Consider the following 19,804-nt stretch of genomic DNA (forward strand, 5'->3'; position numbering starts at 1 on the left):
TGAAGTAGTTAGGGGAGGCACACTAGTGTTCGCAATTTATGTTGAAATAATTCCAAAGACAAAAAAGTTGTAGAGCCCGCACTTTAGGCCAGAGAGAGGGTTGGAGCCATTTCTCCTTTTTTTTTGCCACGACATGTGGCATGTGCGATCTTAGTTCTCTGACTAGGAATAGAACCCATGCCCCCTGCAATGGAAGCCTGGAGAACCACTGGACTGCCAGGGAATTCCCTCTCATCTCTCCCTTTTGAGATAAAATAACTTCATCCCTATTCTCAGCAAATCTCTTAGAGTCAATTCAGTCAAGCTAGTCCCTCTCTTTTCCTCCTTCTCCATGGAAATTAAGAGAAAGAGGATGACTCCCTCCTGACTAAGGATGACCTTTTCCCGAACTTGCTGTGTGGCCAATGGACTGAGGTCAGAGCAATTTCCTGGGGGTCAATCCAGCTCTGCCTCCCTGGTAGGTGTTCTTCACCTCCCTGATATGTACTCCACTCTTTCCAGAAAAAGCTCCTGATTTTCCCATTGGATTCACTTATTTTTCTTCTCTCTGTTAATGAAGTTTATGTACAGTCTCATCCCTAACATAGGCTAGAGCATGTGACCCAGTCTGGGCAATCAGAGGCTCTCATTCCCTTGGCCCCAGTGACTGATTGGTTGATGCATTGAGTACCAAGGCAGGTGTCCCCTTTCACTGGATCTGAAGCTGAGGGGATACAAGCTCTCAAGAGAGAGCCCATCATGAAGGATGCTGAGCTAAGAGAGTCCACATGCAATTGGCATTGTTTGAGCTCCTGTAAGCAGCCATGCTTGAAAGCTGGCATACCCTCTGGAGTTTTTAGTTACTTGAGCCAATATTCTTCAAGTCTTTGACTCTGCACATTAAGGCTTATCCTCATCACTGCTGCCTAATCTAGGTCTTGCCATCATTCATCTGGCTTAATGCAAAAGCCTCCTGACTATTCTCTCCTCCCCCAATGCATCTCCCACTTGCTGTCAGAGTAAACTTTCTAAAACACAAATATGATTATATCATGGCTCTGCTTAAAACCTCTCCATGGTGCCCTTATTGCCTACAATTAAAATCCACACTCTTTTGTACACCATGTAATGCCTTGATAACTGGTCCCTACCAGCCTCAAAGTGGAGAGTGAAAAAGTTGGCTTAAAGCTCAATGTTCAGAAAACTAAGATCATGGCATCTGGTCCCATCACTTCATGGGAAATAGATGGGGAAACAGTGGAAACAGTATAAGACTTTATTTTTGGGGGCTCCAAAATCACTGAGATGGTGACTGCAGCCACGAAATTAAAAGACGCTTACTCCTTGGAAGAAAAGTTATGACCAACCTAGATAGCATATTGAAAAGCAGAGACATTATTTTGCCAAAAAAGGTCCGTCTAGTCAAGGCTATGGTTTTTCCTGTGGTCATGTATGGATGTGAGAGTTGGACTGTGAAGAAAGCTGAGCATTGAAGAACTGATGCTTTTGAACTGTGGTGTTGGAGAAGACTCTTGAGAGTCCCTTGGACTGCAAGGAGATCCAACCAGTCCATTCTGAAGGAGATCAGCCCTGGGATTTCTTTGGAAGGAATGATGCTGAAGCTGAAACTCCAGTACTTTGGCCACTTCATGTGAAGAGTTGACTCATTGAAAAAGACTCTGATGCTGGGAGGGATTGGGGGCAAGAGGAGAAGGGGATGACAGAGGATGAGATGGCTGGATAGCATCACTGACTCAATGGATGTGAGTCTGGGTGATGATGGACAGGGAGGCCTGGTGTGCTGCGATTCATGGGGTCACAAAGAGTCGAACATGATTGAGCGACTGAACTAACTGACTGACCAGCCTCATTTCAGCACTTCCTGTCCTCCCACCATGCATCCTGACCACAGGAAACTGCTTGCAGCACTCCCAAAGGAATGAAATGGTGCTAAGGCTTTCCATAGTCTCTTCCTGCTGCTGGGAACACCCCTTCTCCCCTTCTCCACTGGATAAACTGTGACTCACTCCTCAGAACCCAGCTGGGGTGTTGCTTTTTCCATGAGGTCTTTACTCACCCTTTTCCAGTATTTCTCTTATACTTATCATAGTGCATAACTATCTCCATCTCATGGTTACACATCTCTTTCCCATCAGATATTGGGCTCCTTGAGGGTTTGGATTATTTTAGGGTGACTCTAAATTCATTTTTGCCCAGGAGAGTTTTGGCTTTAATGCCTTGGCATAATTATTAACAGCACTCTGTTTAACTCTCAAAAGTGTCCTGGTTTGGATGATAAACCATACATTCAGCCTACTTATTCATGATGTCTGCCCTCAACAGAGTGTTAGAAAATATCTCTTTCAAATGAATACATGAATGTGTGACCCTCCCTAGGTCTCATTTTCTTCTATCAGAAAAATGGCTGAGCTAGACAATTTCTAAGTTCTTTACTTCTTGAGGTGATTCAAATAAAGTCAGTAATCCTAACAGCCAAAACCATCAGATTTATCTTCCCCTCAAAAGGACCTGCCTTACAGAATTACACCTTCAAATATATTCATGCCTGGATCAACAACCCTACAGACCATTACCTTCTGGGAGGCTGGCAACTGACACAATATGGACTGAAGACGGAAGTCTTCTCACCTGAAGACACAGTTCCCTCAGGTAGCCCCACTAGTTGCTGGATAATTTCCTTTGTTGTTGTTCAGTCACTCAGTTGTATCCAACTCTTTGCAACCCCATGGACTTCAGAATGCCAGGCTTCCCTGTCCTTCACCATCTCCTGGAGCTTGCTCAAACTTGTGTCCATCAAGTCAGTGATGGACTGACTTCATCTAGTTCAGCCATTTTTCTGATAGAAGAAAATGAGCCCTAGGGAGGGTCACACATTCATGCATTAATTTGAAAGAGATTTTTTAACACTCTGTTGAGGGCAGACATCAAGCCATCCAACCACCTCATCCTCTAAAATCCCCTTCTCCTGCCTTCAATCTTTTCCAGCATCAGGGTCTTTTCTAATGAGCCAGCTCTTCACATCAGGTCTTTCCAATGAATATTCAGGACAAATTTCCTTTAGGATTTACTGGTTTGATCTCCTTGCTGTCCAAGGGACTCTTAAGAGTCTTCTTCAACACCACAGTTCAAAAGCATCAATTCTTTGATGCTCAGCCTTCTTTATGGTCCAACTCTCACATCCATACATGACTACTGGGAAAACCATAGCTTTGACTAGACGGACCTTTATCAGCAATGTCCCTGCTTTTTAACAAGCTATCTAGGTTGGTCGTAGCTTTTCTTCCAAGGAGCAGGTGTTTGTTAATTTCATGGCTGCAGTCACCATCTGCAGTGATTTTGAAGCCCAAGAAAGGATAATCTCCTAACAACAGAGAAAAAAACAATTTCCACTGGTTCTTGTGATGTGCTTTGCATCAACAGTGTTATGATTGCTCAGACATGTCTTCTGAATTGTAGGCATCGGTTTCTAACCTAGCCCAACCACTTCTCTGCATGCTTTGTCACAGCCGCACAGCAGAATGAAATCCTACCTTGATTAACTCTTGGTTGCTGAAAACCCTCCACCATAAATAGACAGGTAACAGCTGACTGTGGTCACATTGCATTTTACTACTACAGTAGAGTGTGCAAAGTGCTCCCTCATAGCTAAGTTGGTAAAGAATCTGCCTGCAATGCAGGAGACCTGGGTTTGATCCCTGGGGTGGGAAGATCCCCTGGAGAAGGAAATGGCAACCTACTCCAGTATTCTTGCCTGGAGAATCCCATGGACAGAGGAGCCTGGCGGGCTACAGTCCATGGGGTCGCACAGAGTCAGACACGACTGAGCGACTAAACCACCATAAGAGTGTGCAAATCTCTATCTGCAAAACCACTGTAAGAACAGCCAATTAATATTGCTGCATCTTGGTCCTTCATCTGTAGAAGTTTATATATTTACTCACATCTCATTGCCAAAATTTAATGCAAAGTATTCAATCAACTAGACTTGCACAATTCAAATATTCTACAATCAAACAAGCTTAAAATTGAAGCTGAATTACTTAAAATAAACTTTCACAAAGTGAGCTATGAACTAACAGGTTTTGAATTATTACTTTTTCAATATTAGATGCCTCAGCATTTTTTTTTAAACAAATTGAGGGTCAGTGGAACATGGCTTAGGTTTTAACCAAAATAGCAAAAGGTAGAATTTAAGAAAAATGAAATTCCCCTGATGATAGAAAAAAAAAGGTTGATTTGCATAACTTGTACACATCTACCTCCCCTGAGGCACCAAACAAAAATAAATCTAATACATTTAATGTTTACACTCTACAATGCTATTCTTAGTGGCCAGGAAAAACTTCTTCCTCTAAAGTACTCTAAAAATAAAAGTACCATAAATTTCTCACAGTTGTTTAGAAAAGATATTCAATATTTCATATATCAAATCTCTATTGTATCATTAGCCTACTTTAATAACAATTCTATAATTATTTACAGTTTCAAATTTACCTGAAAACAAAAACAACTATATACAGATTTTTTTAAAAGGCCAGCTTTAGCCACTGTGGAGAACAGTTTGGCAACATCTAGATAGTGGTAAAGAATCTGCTTGCCAACGCAGGAGACACAGGAGATGTGGGTTTGATCCCTGGTTGGGAAGATCCCCTGCAATAGGAAATGGCAACTTGCTCCAGTACTTTTGCCTGGAAAATTCCACGGACAGAGGAGCCTGGTGGGCTACAGTCCTTAGGGTCACAAAGAGATGAACACTATTGAGCAACTGAACACACACACAAAGCAAAACTGAATACGACCCAGCAACCCTACTGCAGAATACATACACTACAACAGTGACTTTTGACATTTTTGGCACCAGATCTCCATCACACTCTTCAAAATGACTGAGGACACCAAAGAAATTTTGTTTATGCAGAAGATACCTATTGATATTTACCTTATTGGAAAGTAAAAGTGAGAAAGACTTAAGATAATGATTTATTCATTTAAAACAATGACCCATTCATATTAATGTAAATAAAATTTAGTTAAAATAATCACATTTTCCCAAGCCAAAAAATAAAAATTAGTGAGAAGTCTTTGGCATTGTTACATTTTTATGAATCTCTTTGTCTAGCTTATTAAAAAATATCCAGACCCTTATATCTTATTTGTGTTGCAAATCAACATCATGTAGCTTCTGGAAGGCTCCATTGTACATTTATGAGCGAGAAAGGGCAAATAACATCTTTATACTATTTATAAAGATAGTTTTGTTCTCATGGCTCAGACCACACTTTGAGAACCACTGTCCAAAAGAAGCTCAAGAACATGCATAAAAATGTTCTTTCTAGATTTTTTTGTTATAATAAGAAAATGGAACTTATATATCTGTCCCTCTGCAGGGGCCTACAAGGGGTATGTGTGTGTGTGTGTGTGCACGCACGTTCAGTTGTGTTTGACTCTTTGTGACCCATGGACTGTAGCCCGAGAGGCTCCTCTGGCCATGAAATTTTCCAGCCAAGAATACCAGAATGGACTGCCACTTCCTCTTCCAGGAGATCTTCCCAACCCAGATACCCAACCCATGTCTCCTGCATCTCCTGTATTGGCAGGGGCATTCTTGGCTGCACTATTGCTGCTTTGCTCACCCCTCATATTTTCAATGATCAACATGGTGGGTGCTCAGTAAGTATTTGTGGGAGGACGGAAGGAAGAGACAGAGATATTGAGGAAGAAAGTCCACATATTGTCTGCACCCTCTATAGTGAAAGCGCCTGAGTCCTAATCATTGGAACAACAGGGAATTCTATGCAACTTGCTTTAAAATTTAACTGTACTGTATTTCAGGGACATATTTTCACAGATGGAGACTTTTAGTTCACAGGGTAGGAATGACCAAAAGCCATGTGATTCTTGTATAATTTGAAAGGCTTATTTTTCTACTAACTAAAAATAAAGATGTATTAAGATGTCAGTGGCAAACCACTTCACTATTCTTGCCTTGAGAGCCCCATGAACAGTATGAAAAGGCAAAAAGATAAGACACTGAAAGATGAACTCCCCAGGTCGATAGGTGCCCAACATGCTACTGGAGAAGAGTGGAGAAATAACTCCAGGAAGAATGAGGAGACAGTGGCGAAGTGAAAACAATACCCACTTGTTGATGTGATTGGTGATGGAAGTAAAGTCTGATACTGTAAAGAGCAATATTGCATAGGAACCTGGAATGTTAGGTCCATGAATCAAGGTAAATTAGAAGTGGTCAAACAGGAGATGGCAAGAGTGAACATCAACATTTTAGGAATCAGTGAAATAAAATGGACTGGAATGGGTGAATTTAACTCAGATGACCCTTATATCTACTACTGTGGGCAAGAACCCCTTAGAAGAAATGGAGTAACCCTTATAGTCAACAAGAGTCCAAAATATAGTACTTGGATGCAATCTCAAAAATGACAGGATGATCTCTGCTTGTTTCCAAGGCAAATCATTCAATATCACAGTAATCCAAGTCTATGACCCAACCAGTAATGCTGAAGAAGCTGAAGTTGAATAGTTCTATGAAGACCTATAAGACTTTCTAGAACAAACACCCAAAAAAGATATCCTTTGCACCATAGGGGACTGGAATGCAAAAGTAGGAAGTCAAGAGATACCTGGAGTAACAGGCAAATTTGGCCTTGGAGTACGGAATGAAGCAGGACAAAGGCTAACAGACTTTTGCCAAGAGAACCCATGGTCATAGCAAACACCCTTTTCCAACAACACAAGAGAAGACTCTACACATGGACATCAACAGATGGTCAATACCGAAATCAGATTGATCAGATTCGTTGCAGCCAAAGATGGAGAAGTTCTATACAGTCATCAAAAACAGGGCTGGGAGCTGACTGTGGGTCAGATCATGAACTCATTATTGGAAAATTCAGGCTTAAATTGAAGAAAATAGGGAAAACCACTAGACCATTCAGGTATGACCTAAATCATATTCCTCACAATTATACAGTGGAAGTGACAAATAGATTCAAGGGATTAGATCTGACAGACAGACTACCTGAAGAACTATGGATGGAGGTTCATGACATTGTACAGAAGGCAGTGATCAAGACCATCCCCAAGAAAAAGAAATGCAAAAAGGCAAAATGGTTGTCTGACAAGGCCTTACAAATAGCTGAGAAAAGAAGAAAAGTGAAAGGAGAAAAGGAAAAATATACCCATTTGAATGCAGAGTTTCAAAGAATAGCAAGGAGAGATAAGAAAGCCATCCTCAGTAATCAATGCAAAGAAACAGAGGCAAACAATAGAATGAAAAAGACTAGAGATCTCTTCAAGAAAATTACAGATACCAAGGAAACATTTCATGCAAAAATGGACACAATAAAGGACAGAAATGGTATGGACCTAACAGAAGCAGAAGATATTAAGAAGAGGTGGCAAGAATACACAGAACTATAGAAAAAATATCTTCATGACCCAGATAACCATGATGGTGTGATCACTGACCTAGAGCCAGACATCCTGGAATGCGAAGTCAAGTGGGCCTTAAGAAGCATCACTATGAACAAAGCTAGTGGAGATGATGGAATTCCAGTTGAGCTATTTCAAATCCTAAAAGATGATGCTGTGAAAGTGCTACACTCAATATGCCAGCAAATTTGGAAAACTCAGCAGTGGCCACAGGACTGGAAAAGCTCAGTTTTCATTCCAATCCAAAGAAGGGCGATACCAAAGAATGTTCAAACTACCACACAATTGCACTCATCTCACATGCTAGCAAAGTAATGTGCAAAATTCTCCAAGCCAGGCTTCAACAGTTCGTGAACCATGAACTTCCAGATGTTCAAGCTGGTTTTAGAAAAGGCAGAGGAACCAGAGATCAAATTGCCAACATCCACTGGATTATAGAAAAAGGAAGAGAATTCCAGAAAAACATCTACTTCCGCTTTATTGATTACACCAAAGCCTTTGACTGTGTAGATCACAAAAAACTGTGGAAAATTTTTCAAGAGATGGGAATACCAGACTACCTTACCTGCCTCCTAAGAAATCTGTATGCAGATCAAGAAGCAACAGTTAGAACTGGACATGGAACAACAGACTGGTTCCAAATTGGGAACGAGTAGGTCAAGGCTGTATATTGTCACCCTGCTTATTTAACTTATATACAGAGCACATCATGCAAAATGCTGGGCTGGATGAAGCACAGGTTGGAATCAAGATTGCTGGGAGAAATATCAATAACCTCAGATATGCAGATGACACCACCCTTATGGCAGAAAGCAAAGAGGAACTAAAGAGCCTCTCAATGAAAGTGAAAGAGGAAAGTGAAAAAGCTGGCTTAAAACTCAACATTCAAAAAATGAAGATCATGGCATCTGGTCCCATCACTTCTTGGCGAATAGATGGGAAAACAATGGAAACAGGGACAGACTTTATTTTGGGGAGTCTAAAATCACTGCAGATGGTGACGCAGCCATGAAATTAAAAGATGCTTGCTCCTTGGAAGAAAAGGTATGACAAATCTAGACAGCATATTGAAAACCAGAGACATTACTTTGCCTACAAAGGTCCATCTAGTCAAAGCTATGGTTTTTTCAGTAATCATGTATGGATGTGAGAGTTGGACCATGAAGAAAGTTGAGCCAAAGAATTGATGCTTTTGAACTGTGGTGTTGGAGAAGACTCTTGAGAGTCCCTTGGACTGCAAGGAGATCCAACCAGACCATCCTAAAGGAAATCAGTCCTGAATATTCATTGGAAGGACTGATGCTGCAGCTGAAACTCCAATACTTTGGCCACCTGATGCAAAGAATCGACTCATTGGAAAAGACCCTGATGCTGGGCAAGATTGAAAGCAGGAAGAGAAAGGGATGACAGAGGATGAGATGGTTGGATGGCATCACCGACTCGATGGACATGAGTTTGAGCAAGCTCCGGGAGTTGGTAATAGACAGGGAAGCCTGGCATGCTGCAATGCATGGAGACTCAAAGAGTCGGACACAACTGAGCGACTGAACTGAACTGAAGGTGTCAGAGTTGTTAACAATCATGGGCTGAAGACTACTGCCATCTACTGGTGCATTAAGAAGTCCACATGTTATGGGTAAAATGGCCGTTGCCCTTAAGAAAAAAAATATTTTGCCCACATTTTGTTTGGAAGTATTCGATAATTTGAACATAAAACTGAAATATTTACTTAAAGACCTTTTTATAAACTAGATAATTAATGTAGAACTCTTTGTTACATACAAATTTTTGCATGTACATCAGAGGTTTTTCTTATTATAACTTAGGTAAATTTGTTAACATTTTTCTGAGACCAAACAGCAAAATCAATGGTTAAAACAAGTTAACAGTATTGTCTTAATTTAAAGATATTTTCCTTTCTCTCCTCTTATCTTGCTTTTACTTGGTCTCTGACTGTGTGGTTCACAATAAACTGTGGAAAATTCTGAGAGATAGGAATACCAGACCACCTGACCTGCCTCTTGAGAAACCTATATGCAGGTCAGGAAGCAACAGTTAGAACTGGACACAGAACAACAGACTGGTTCCAAATATGAAAAGGAGTACGTCAAGGCTGGAAACACTGGGCTGGAGGAAGCACAAGCTGGAATCAAGATTGCCAGGAGAAATATCAATAACCTCATACATGCAGATGATACTACCCCTATGGCGGAAAGTGAAGAAGAACTAAAGAGCCTCTTGATGAAAGTGAAAGAGGAGAGTGAAAAAGTTGGCTTAAAGCTCAACATTCAGAAAACTAAGATCATGGCATACAGTCCCATCACTTCATGGCAAATAGATGGGAAAACAATGGAAACAGGGACAGACTTTATTTTAGGGGGTCTCCAAAATCACTGCAGATGGTGACTGCAGCCATGAAATTAGAAGATGCTTACTCCTTAGGAGGAAAGTTATGACCAACCTAGAGAGCATATTAAAAAGCAGAGACAGTACTTTGTCAACAAAGATCCGTCTAGTCAAGGCTATAGTTTTTCCAGTAGTCATGTATGGATGTGAGAGTTGGACTCTAAAGAAAGCTGAGTGCTGAAGAATTGATGCTTTTGAACTGTGGTGTTGGAGAAGACTCTTGAGAGTCCCTTGGACTGCAAGGAAATCAGTCCTGGGTGTTCATTGGAAGGACTGATGTTGAAGCTGAAACTCCAATATTTTGGCCACCTGATGTGAAGAGCTGACTCATTTGAAAAGACCCTGATATTGGGAAAGATTGAATGCAGGAGGAGAAGGGGACAACAGAGGATGAGATAGTTGGATGGCATCACCAACTCAATGGACGTGAGTTTGTGTTAACTCCGGGGGTTGATGATGGACAGGGAGGCCTGGCGTGCTGCGGTTTATGGGGTTGCAAAGAGTCAGACATGACTGAGCAACTGAACTGAACTGATTTACATGGTGAGAAATTCCTTAAACCTCATGCAGAAGAAAAAAAACAGTAGTCTATAGTAACTGCCACCAAAATATTTGCTCCTTGTAAATAAAACACAAACATCCATGGTCCTTTTTCAACACCTGTTTTTGTTCACTTTTATATCCTCAATGGTCAGCACTTAAGTTCTGTTCAGTCACTCAGTCGTGTGTGACTCTTTGCAACTCCAGGGACTGCAGCACGCCAGGCCTCCCTGTCCATCACCAACTCCCAGAGCTTGTTCAAACTCATGTCCATCGAGTTGGTGATGCCATCCAACCATCTCATCTTCTGTCATCCCCTTCTCCTCCTGCCTTCAATCTTGCCCAGCATCAGGGTCTTTTCCAATGAGTCGGTTCTTTGCATTAGGTAGCCAAAGTATTGGAGTTTCAGCTGCAGCATCAGTCCTTCCAGTGAATATTCAGGACTGATTTCCTTTAGGATGGTCTGGTTGGATCTCCTTGCAGTCCAAGGGACTCTCAAGAGTCTTCTCCAACACCACAGTTCAAAAGCATCAATTCTTTGGCTCAACTTTCTTCATGGTCCAACTCTCACATCCATACATGATTACTGAAAAAACCATAGCTTTGACTAGATGGACCTTTGTAGGCAAAGTAATGTCTCTGGTTTTCAATATGCTGTCTAGATTTGTCATACCTTTTCTTCCAAGGAGCAAGCATCTTTTAATTTCATGGCTGCGTCACCATCTGCAGTGATTTTAGACCCCCCAAAATAAAGTCTGTCCCTGTTTCCATTGTTTTCCCATCTATTTGCCAAGAAGTGATGGGACCAGATGCCATGATCTTCATTTTTTGAATGTTGAGTTTTAAGCCAGCTTTTTCACTTTCCTCTTTCACTTTCATCGAGAGGCTCTTTCGTTCCTCTTTGCTTTCTGCCATAAGGGCAAAAGCTAATACAGTTTTGCCAAGAGAACGCACTGGTCATAGCAAACACCCTCTTCCAACAACATAAGAGAAGACTCTACACATGGACATCACCAGATGGTCAACACCAAAATCAGATTGATTATATTATTTGCAGTCAAAGATGGAGAAGCTCTATACAGTCAACAAAAACAAGACCAGGGGCTGACTGTGGCTCAGATCATGAACTCCTTATTACCAAATTCAGACTTAAATTGAAGAAAGTAGGGAAAACCATTAGACCATTCAGGTATGACCTAAATCGAATCCCTTATGATTATACAGTGGAAGTGAGAAATAGATTTAAGGGACTAGATCTGATAGACAGAGTACCTGATGAACTATGGACAGAGGTTCGTGACATTGTACAGGAGACAGGAATCAAGACCATCCCCATGGAGAAGAAATGCAAAAAAGCAAAATGGCTGTCTGAGGAGGCCTTACAAATAGCTGTGAAAAGAAGAGAAGTGAAAAGCAAAAGAGTAGAGGAAAGATATTCCCATTTGAATGCAGAGTTCCAAAGAATAGCAAGGAGAGATAAGAAAGCCTTCCTCAGCGATCAGTGGAAAGAAATAGAGGAAAACAACAGAATGGTAGGGTCTAGAGATCTCTTCAAGAAAATTAGAGATACCAAGAGAACATTTCAGGCAAAGATGGGCTCGATAAAGGACAGAAATGGTATGAACCTAACAGAAGCAGAAGATATTAAGAAGAGGTGGCAAGAATACACAGAACTGTACAAAAAAGATCTTCATGACCAAGATAATCACGATGGTATGATCACTCACCTAGAGCCAGACATCCTGGAATGTAAAGTCAAGTGGGCCTTAGGAAGCATCACTACGAACAAAGCTAGTGGAGGTGATGGAATTCCAGTTGAGCTATTTCAAATCCTGAAAGATGATGCTGTGAAAGTGCTGCACTCAATATGCCAGCAAATTTGAAAAACTCAGCAGTGGCCACAGGACTGGAAAAGGTCAGCTTTCATTCCAATCCCAAAGAAAGTCAAAGCCAAAGAATGCTCAAACTACCGCACAATTGCACTCATCTCACACACTAGTAAAGTAATGCTCAAAATTCTCCAAGCCAGGCTTCAGCAATACATGAACTGTGAACTTCCAGATGTTCAAGCTGGTTTTAGAAAAGGCAGAGGAACCAGAGATCAAATTGCCAACATCTGCTGGACCATAGAAAAAGCAAGAGAGTTCCAGAAAAACATTTATTTCTGCTTTATTGACTATGCCAAAGCCTTTGACTGTGTGGACCACAATAAACTGTGGAAAATTCTGAAAGAGATGGGAATACCAGACCACCTGCTGCCTCTTCAGAAACCTATATGCAGGTCAGGAAGCAACAGTTAGAACTGGACATGGAACAACAGACTGGTTCCAAATAGGAAAAGGAGTACGTCAAGGCTGTATATTGTCACTCTGCTTATTTAACTTCTATGCAGAGTACATTATGAGAAACACCAGGCTGGAAGAAGCACAAGCTGGAATCAAGATTGCCAGGAGAAATATCAATAACCTCAGATATGCAGATGACACCACCCTTATGGCAGAAAGTGAAGAAGAACTAAAAAGCCTCTTGATGAAAGTGAAAGAGGAGAGTGAAAAAGTTGGCTTAAAGCTCAACATTCAGAAAACTAAGATCATGGCATCTGGTCCCATCACTTCATGGGAAATATATGGGGCAACAGTGGAAACAGTGTCAGACTTTATTTTTTCAGTCTCCAAAATCACTGCAGATGGTGATTGCAGTCATGAAGTTAAAAGACGCTTACTCCTTGGAAGGAAAGTTATGACCAACCTAGATAGTATATTAAAAAGCAGAGATATTACTTTGCCAACAAAGGTCCATCTAGTCAAGGCTATGGTTTTTCCAGTGGTCATGTATGGATGTGAGAGTTGGACTGTGAAGAAAGCTGAGCATTGAAGCATTGATGCTTTTGAACTGTGGTGTTGGAGAAGACTCTTGAGAGTCCCTTGGACTGCAAGGAGATCCAACCAGGCCATCCTAAAGGAGACCAGTCCTGGGTGTTCATTAGAAGGACTGATGCTGAGGCTGAAACTCCAGTACTTTGGCCACCTCATGCAAAGAGTTGACTCATTGGAAAAAACCCTGATGCTGGGAGGGATTGAGGGCAGGAGGAGAAGGGGATGACAGAGGATGAGATGGCTGGATGGCATCACTGACTCAATGAACATGAGTTTGGGTGAACTCCGGGAGTTGGTGATGGACAGGGAGGACTGACATGCTGTGATTCATGGGGTCGCAAAGAGTCGGACACGACTGAGCAACTGAACTGAACTGAACTGATAAGGGTGGTGTCATCTGCATATCTGAGGTTATTGATATTTCTCCCGGCAACCTTGATTCCAGCTTGTGCTTCATCCAGCCCGGCATTTCACGTGATGTACTATGCATATAAGTTAAATAAGCACTCCTTTCCCAATTTGGAATCAGTCCGTTGTTCCATGTCAGGTTATAACTGGACATAATGGATCTCATAAAGGATTGCAATAAATATTGTGGGAGGAAGGTGGGGAGGGAAGGAGAAAAGATGTAAGGGAGGAAGGAACATTGATTGTGCTCACAAAAAGAGAAAGAAATGCTCACAAAAAGAAGAGATCTTCAGAGTTCCTTCCATCTCTATGATTCTAGAATATTAGTAACTATGACAAGGAAGCCCGTGGTGAATTACAAAGATTTCAAAGGCAACCAAAAGTCACTGTAAAAAACGGATTCAGGCATCCTTGCCCTCCATCATCAATGAAACAGCCCTGCCTTTAAAGATGATTACCAAGAAGTCCCCATTTTTTCAAATACTCACTAAATCTCCACTATTATGAATCCGGGTAGGGAAAATCCATCAAAACATGAAAATATTCACCCACCAACTTCCAGTTAGTCCCCTTGCAAAAAAAACCCTCCCAACTTAATATCCATGACTGTTTCCACCATCTAGTTAACACCTTGTCCCTTGGGTGATGTAAAGATTTTGCATAATAAAATTAAAATACTGTACAATGAAAATTTGTTAGAAAGTAAAATTCAGATCTTCCAACAAAAGAAGGATTTGGACTTTCCTGTTACATACGTTCCAGTAGAGATGGGTGTATGTGGCTTTCTTGTCCTTCATCGGCCTAACTCTTCAGGGAGAGCTTGATTGCAAAAAACCTTCACAGACCTCCCTGTGTAGTCAAATCTTTTATAAACACTTAGGGCACCATGTACTCTTCAGAACAGCACTCACTACTGTTAACATTTTATATTTATTCATGGAATTGTTTAACTATCTCCTCTTGATGAGTTTAAGTTCCGTGAGGGGACCTTGGGTTTGCTCAACATTCATTGCATCACCAGTGTTTGGCAGAGAGCAGGCATGACATACATACTTTTACAGCAAATGAATTACATAATAAATTCACAGGAGCAGCACGTTAAACCCAGATGAGATCAGAATGCTCTTTGTTCTTAAAAAAAAAAAAAAAAAAGTACTAAAAAGCCAAAACAAACTGCTCTCAATATGACTCTATATTTCTCAAAAAAAATAAATAAATAAAAATGTAGCTAGCATTCTTCCCTCAACCACCCTTTTTCATTCTTCTGGCTTAAGCAGATTTTGGTTCTTTAAAAAAAAAAAAACACCGCTATTTGTGCTTTTAAAAGTAATATAAGAAATACAAGAAAACATTCATGTTTACAACTTTTCTGAAAAAAAGAGTAGAAGACCGCTACTGCTAAGTCGCTTCAGTCGTGTCTGACTCTGTGCGACCCCATAGACAGTAGCCCACCAGGCTCCCCCATCCCTGGGATTCTCCAGGCAAGAACGCTGGAGTGGGTTACCATTTCCTTCTCCAACGCATGAAAGTGAAAAGGGAAAGTGAAGTCGCTCAGTCGTGTCCGACTCTTAGCGACCCCATGGACTGCAGCCCACCAGGCTCCTCCATCCATGGAATTTTCCAGGCAAGAGTACTGGAGTGGGGTGCCATTGCCTTCTCCGAGTAGAAGACTGGCCCACCAGATTTTAAAACATAGTTAAAAGCTCACTGTAACAATTTATTATCAAAGCAGATAGAAACAGGTAACAAACAGAAAGTACTTAAAATACATAACCAAGTACATACGTGAATTTAATGAAATCGCAACCCACTCCAAGTACTCTTGCCTGGAAGATCCCATGGACGGAGGAGCGTGGTAGGTTACAGTCCATGGTGTTGCAAAGAGTCGGACACGACTGAGCGACTTCAGTTATTTCAGTTAAAGACAGTATTTAAAATCAGTGAGGAAAAGGAGGGTAATCCATTAAATTGGACTCAGAGAGGTTAGGTAATTTGCCCAAAGTCAAACACCGATAAGTGGTGGGTCAACGATTCTCTCTGATTTTCTAATTATCTTTTTCACTCAGAACTCGACCTGTTAAACATTTCGCTATCCTTTTTAAAATCTCCGTACTGCCAAGGCTTTTTTCTTTTTTTCTGCCAAGCCTTTGACAGGGCAATGCAAATAGAAGGCATCAATGAATCAGACCACAAAGGCACGCAGGGAGAAAAAGATTAAAAATTAAATGTGGTTATCTGATGAGAACGCCCACCCAGACCGACAGGCCGAAGGCAGGCCCGTGGGCGAGTCTAGGACCCCCGGAGGACTTGCGTCTCGGAGGTGGCCTCGCTCGTGTAACGTGGCGCCGTCAGGTGCACCAACCTGCTTGGCGCAGGACCCTCAGGACTCTGCTCGCGCGAGACCGAGCCGACGACACCGAGCCTGCGCAGGGTAGACCCCAGAGCCGGTGGGAGGTGGCCTGGGGGCGGGCTCGCGAATTGGCCGGCACAGCCGGCTGCGGGAAGGTGAACGGCCCCCTGCGGGAGTACGCCAGAAGTGACCGGCCACCGCTGGAGCGGTGTCAGGGGTGGTGGCCCCGCGCCCAAGGGAGGAACAGGGGCAGAGCGCTGGTGGCCGTGGAGGGGGCCCCCTAGGGGTGGCCTGGCGGTGAGACCATGCCGCGATCGCAGAACTGGGGGGCCCCAGGAAGAGAGTTGGGGAGCAGATCTTCGGAGTTGGGCGCTGAACTCTCATTTCTCTGTCAGGCGAGTGTATACTCCTCGGTTTTGTCTCATCACAACAAAGATTTGGAGTGTCCGACATTAAAGCCCTCGGAGTGTCATAGCTCTCTGGTCTTGGACAGACCGTGTTATAGCTCTTAGACAAATCAGTGTTACAGCTCCATGTTACAGTGTTACAGCTCTATTTTATTTAGATAATAACAAAATCCATCCTCGAGATGTGACGGCATGTCAACTCAAAGACACGAAGAGAAGAGCGGTCCAGCGCACCAGAGCTTAGGGTCCTTTTTTTATATGCCCGCACCGCCCCCCTCCCCCCCGCCCCCGACACACACACACACCAGCCTGCCCTGTGTAAATTGGGTTAGCCAGGAGTGTTGTTTGTTCTACCTGAGGTCCTCACTCCGGTCCTCGGACCTTCCTTTGTTCTATTTTCGCGGGCTTCTCTCTTTCTTGTCTTTTAGCCACCGCCATTCTGGACTCCTTCTCCCTATTCTAACTACCTAACATCACCAAAAAGGGAGAGAGTCTGCAGCTTTCAGGACCTAGGCGCCTTGGCCCTCATTTTGGTCTTGGCACCCCCCTGCCCATCCCCAACTCCCCTCCTCCGCTGTGTCCCCTTTTTACTTTCTGTTCCAGTTCCCTCCTGTGAGTTCTGCAAACCACATCTCTCCCAGGCCCAGAATCAACCCCCAGGTGTGAACTGACCTTGCTCCTTGTCCAGTGCTGTGCCAAGCGCATTTGTAGATGTAACTTCAAGTACAAGATCGGGTTTCTACTCTCCAGGAATAACGGACAGCCCCGTTGGGAAGACTAGACTGAACCACAGGAATGAACTGTATGGTTCAGACACGTCCTAATATCTGATCTAAAATGTTCGTACTGTTGGAGCTCAGAAAGGGAGGGACTTGGGCTGGTCTCTTCTTTGTGAAGATCTGTATACTTTTTTTGGTATAGCTTCAAAAGTCATTTTCTTTGGGAAGCCTCCCAGGATTGCCATCTCCCACTTTAAACTGTTCATCTTTTTTAGCTTGTTTAGTTAAACAAGGGTCTGTTTCACAAGCACTTACTACCTGGTGTCGTGTCTTAAGTCTTCCAGGCCCCTAGGCAGGGACTCTTGTCTTAGGTAGTAGTGAAGTTGCTCAGTCGTGTCCGACTCTTAGCGATCCCGTGCACTGTAGCCTACTAGGCTCCTCCATCCATGGAATTTTCCAGGCAAGAGTACTGGAGTAGGTTGCCATTTTCTTCTCCAGGGGATCTTCCCAACCCAGGGATCAAACCCAGGTCTCCCGCATTGCAGGCAGATGCTTTACCGTCTGAGCTACCAGGGAAGCCCCTCTTGTCTTGTGTAGCATCATCTAATGCATGAATAAGAATTTAAAGGATTGAAATAATAATAATAAGGATTGAAATAGTAGAAGGTACTAACTAAGATGAGCCTGAAACAGTGGAAGGTATTTGTGAAAGTCAGAGATAGTAAAAGTTTGGCCAGATTACTTTGTAGACACATTTTTACACCCCCCCCACCCCCCCACCCCCCACCCCCGCCGCCCCAGTCTCACCCTGCAGCTTGTGGGGATCTTGGTTTCTGATCAGGGATTGAACTCCAGCCATAGCAGTGGAAGTGCCAAGTCCTAACCACTGGACCATCAGGGAGTTCCCTCTAGACAAATTTTCTTGACTCATGCTGTTTGTTTTTACTTGAACTAGTGGCCAATATTTTAAAGTCAGAAAATTTCTTTCACATCTACTCACTCAAAAGTCTGGGGTTTTAGCATCTCTTGGAAAATCAGAAGATGTGGCCAAACAGGACCCATGTGTCTGCATGGTACAATTAGCAGGAATTGAGTAGCAGTTCCCTCCTTTAGACTCAGTGTAAGATTCTCAGATATCCAGTCCCCACTAATCATTGTCTCCCAGACATTGAAGCAAAGTACCAGCTGTCATTTACCACCTAGTTTTTGTTACTCGTTCTGATGAACTGCCTGGCCTTTTGCCGCATTTGATCTTGATGTAGATGAAGGAGAGTAGGAAGGAGCACAAGTAGGAGAGTCATGGGCAAAGGGACAGAATGGGAAGAAGCCTAGTATATGGGAATGTTAGGGAGGATTCGAGAGCATAGTTTTGATCTTAGAGAATCATAGAGCGGGGCTATTGCTAGGAGTTAAATTGTACCCCCCAAAAGGATATGTTGAGGTCTTAGCCCCTCATGCCTCAGAAGGTGACCTTATTTGAAAACAGGGTCATTGCAGATTGTAGCTGGGTAAGACAAGGATGGGCCCCTACTTCAATATGACCAGTGTCCTTATAAGAAGATGGCCAAATGAAGAGACACAATGCCATGTGAAAATGGAGGCATATGCTGGAGTACTGCATCTGCAAAGCAAGGAACAAAAGGATTTCCTGCTGTCGCCAGAAGCTGGGAGAGAGACCTGGACCAGTTACTCTTAGAAGCCTTCAGGAGGAAGCCACCCAGGCAACACCTTCCTTTCAGACTTCTAACTTCCAGAACTGTGAGAGAATAAATGCCTATTGTTTTAAGTTACCTGGTTCATGGGACTTTGTCATGGCAGCCCTAGGATATAATCCAGCTCTGTGAGTCAATGATAAGCTTTTATTTCCTTTAATGGGTGATAGAAGAAATCATGATAGATTTTTGCTCATTGGTGTAAGCCATGCCTTAGAAAATTATTTCATTTGACAGTGTTCTTAGCACTGATTGGAGCCAGAAAACATGTTTAGAGATTTTACAAGAATCCAAGCATGGAGTGAGAACATTTTGAGTTAGATGGAGTTGGAGCAGTTTTCAGTCTTAGGTAAAATATACAGACAGAAGGGATAGAGAAGGAGAAGTCCACAATGACTACACCAGTGCTTCTCAGATTGTAGCAAAGCTAAGGAATCACCTGCAGCGTGAGCTGGATGAGCACAGATTGCTGGGCCCCTCCCCAACAGACTGATCCTGTGGGTCTTGGCGATGCTTCAGAATTTGCATTTTACTAAGCTCCTGGGTGAGGCTGATGTTGCTGCTGTATGGATCACATTTTTGGTAAACTACTGTGTTTCTGGCTTAGAAAAGTCCAGGCCCCACTAGGGGCTTCTTCACCAGAGTATCCCAGGACCTAGAACAGTGACTGGACACTGTAGGCTCACTGTAGGCACGTTAAATATTTATTCAATAAAAAGTAGTCATTTGGGCAGAAACAGCTGTAAGAAGGGGGAATACATTTAGAAGCAAAATGATGAGTTCATTTTTATACATTTGATTCTTCTTGACTGCCAGTAAGACATTGGACTGGAGATGAATTGTGAATATAGGCTACAGTGTAAGTGAGGAGTTGGAGTTTTAGATTTATGATTCATTTTGGACAAAGGTGATCACTGAAGCCAGAGTTGATATG

The 19,804-nt window shown here is 42.6% G+C and overlaps 1 long non-coding RNA gene across 2 annotated transcripts in view; it reads right to left on the minus strand.

Moving 5' to 3' along the window:
- The window catches only part of LOC113877033, a 70,675-nt gene extending 53,067 nt beyond the window's left edge, over positions 1 to 17,608 (minus strand). The window contains exon 1 of one of the 2 annotated variants that reach the window (XR_003506669.1): positions 17,112 to 17,608. This is a non-coding gene — a long non-coding RNA (uncharacterized LOC113877033). Of the gene's footprint in view, positions 1 to 16,044; positions 16,483 to 17,111 lie in introns of those variants that run through there. The other variant, XR_003506670.1, reaches the window with a different exon arrangement.
- Positions 17,609 to 19,804: the final 2,196 nt, after the last annotated feature.

This window comes from Bos indicus x Bos taurus, chromosome 19 (genome assembly GCF_003369695.1).
Source record: "Bos indicus x Bos taurus breed Angus x Brahman F1 hybrid chromosome 19, Bos_hybrid_MaternalHap_v2.0, whole genome shotgun sequence".
Taxonomy (NCBI): Eukaryota; Metazoa; Chordata; class Mammalia; order Artiodactyla; family Bovidae; genus Bos; species Bos indicus x Bos taurus.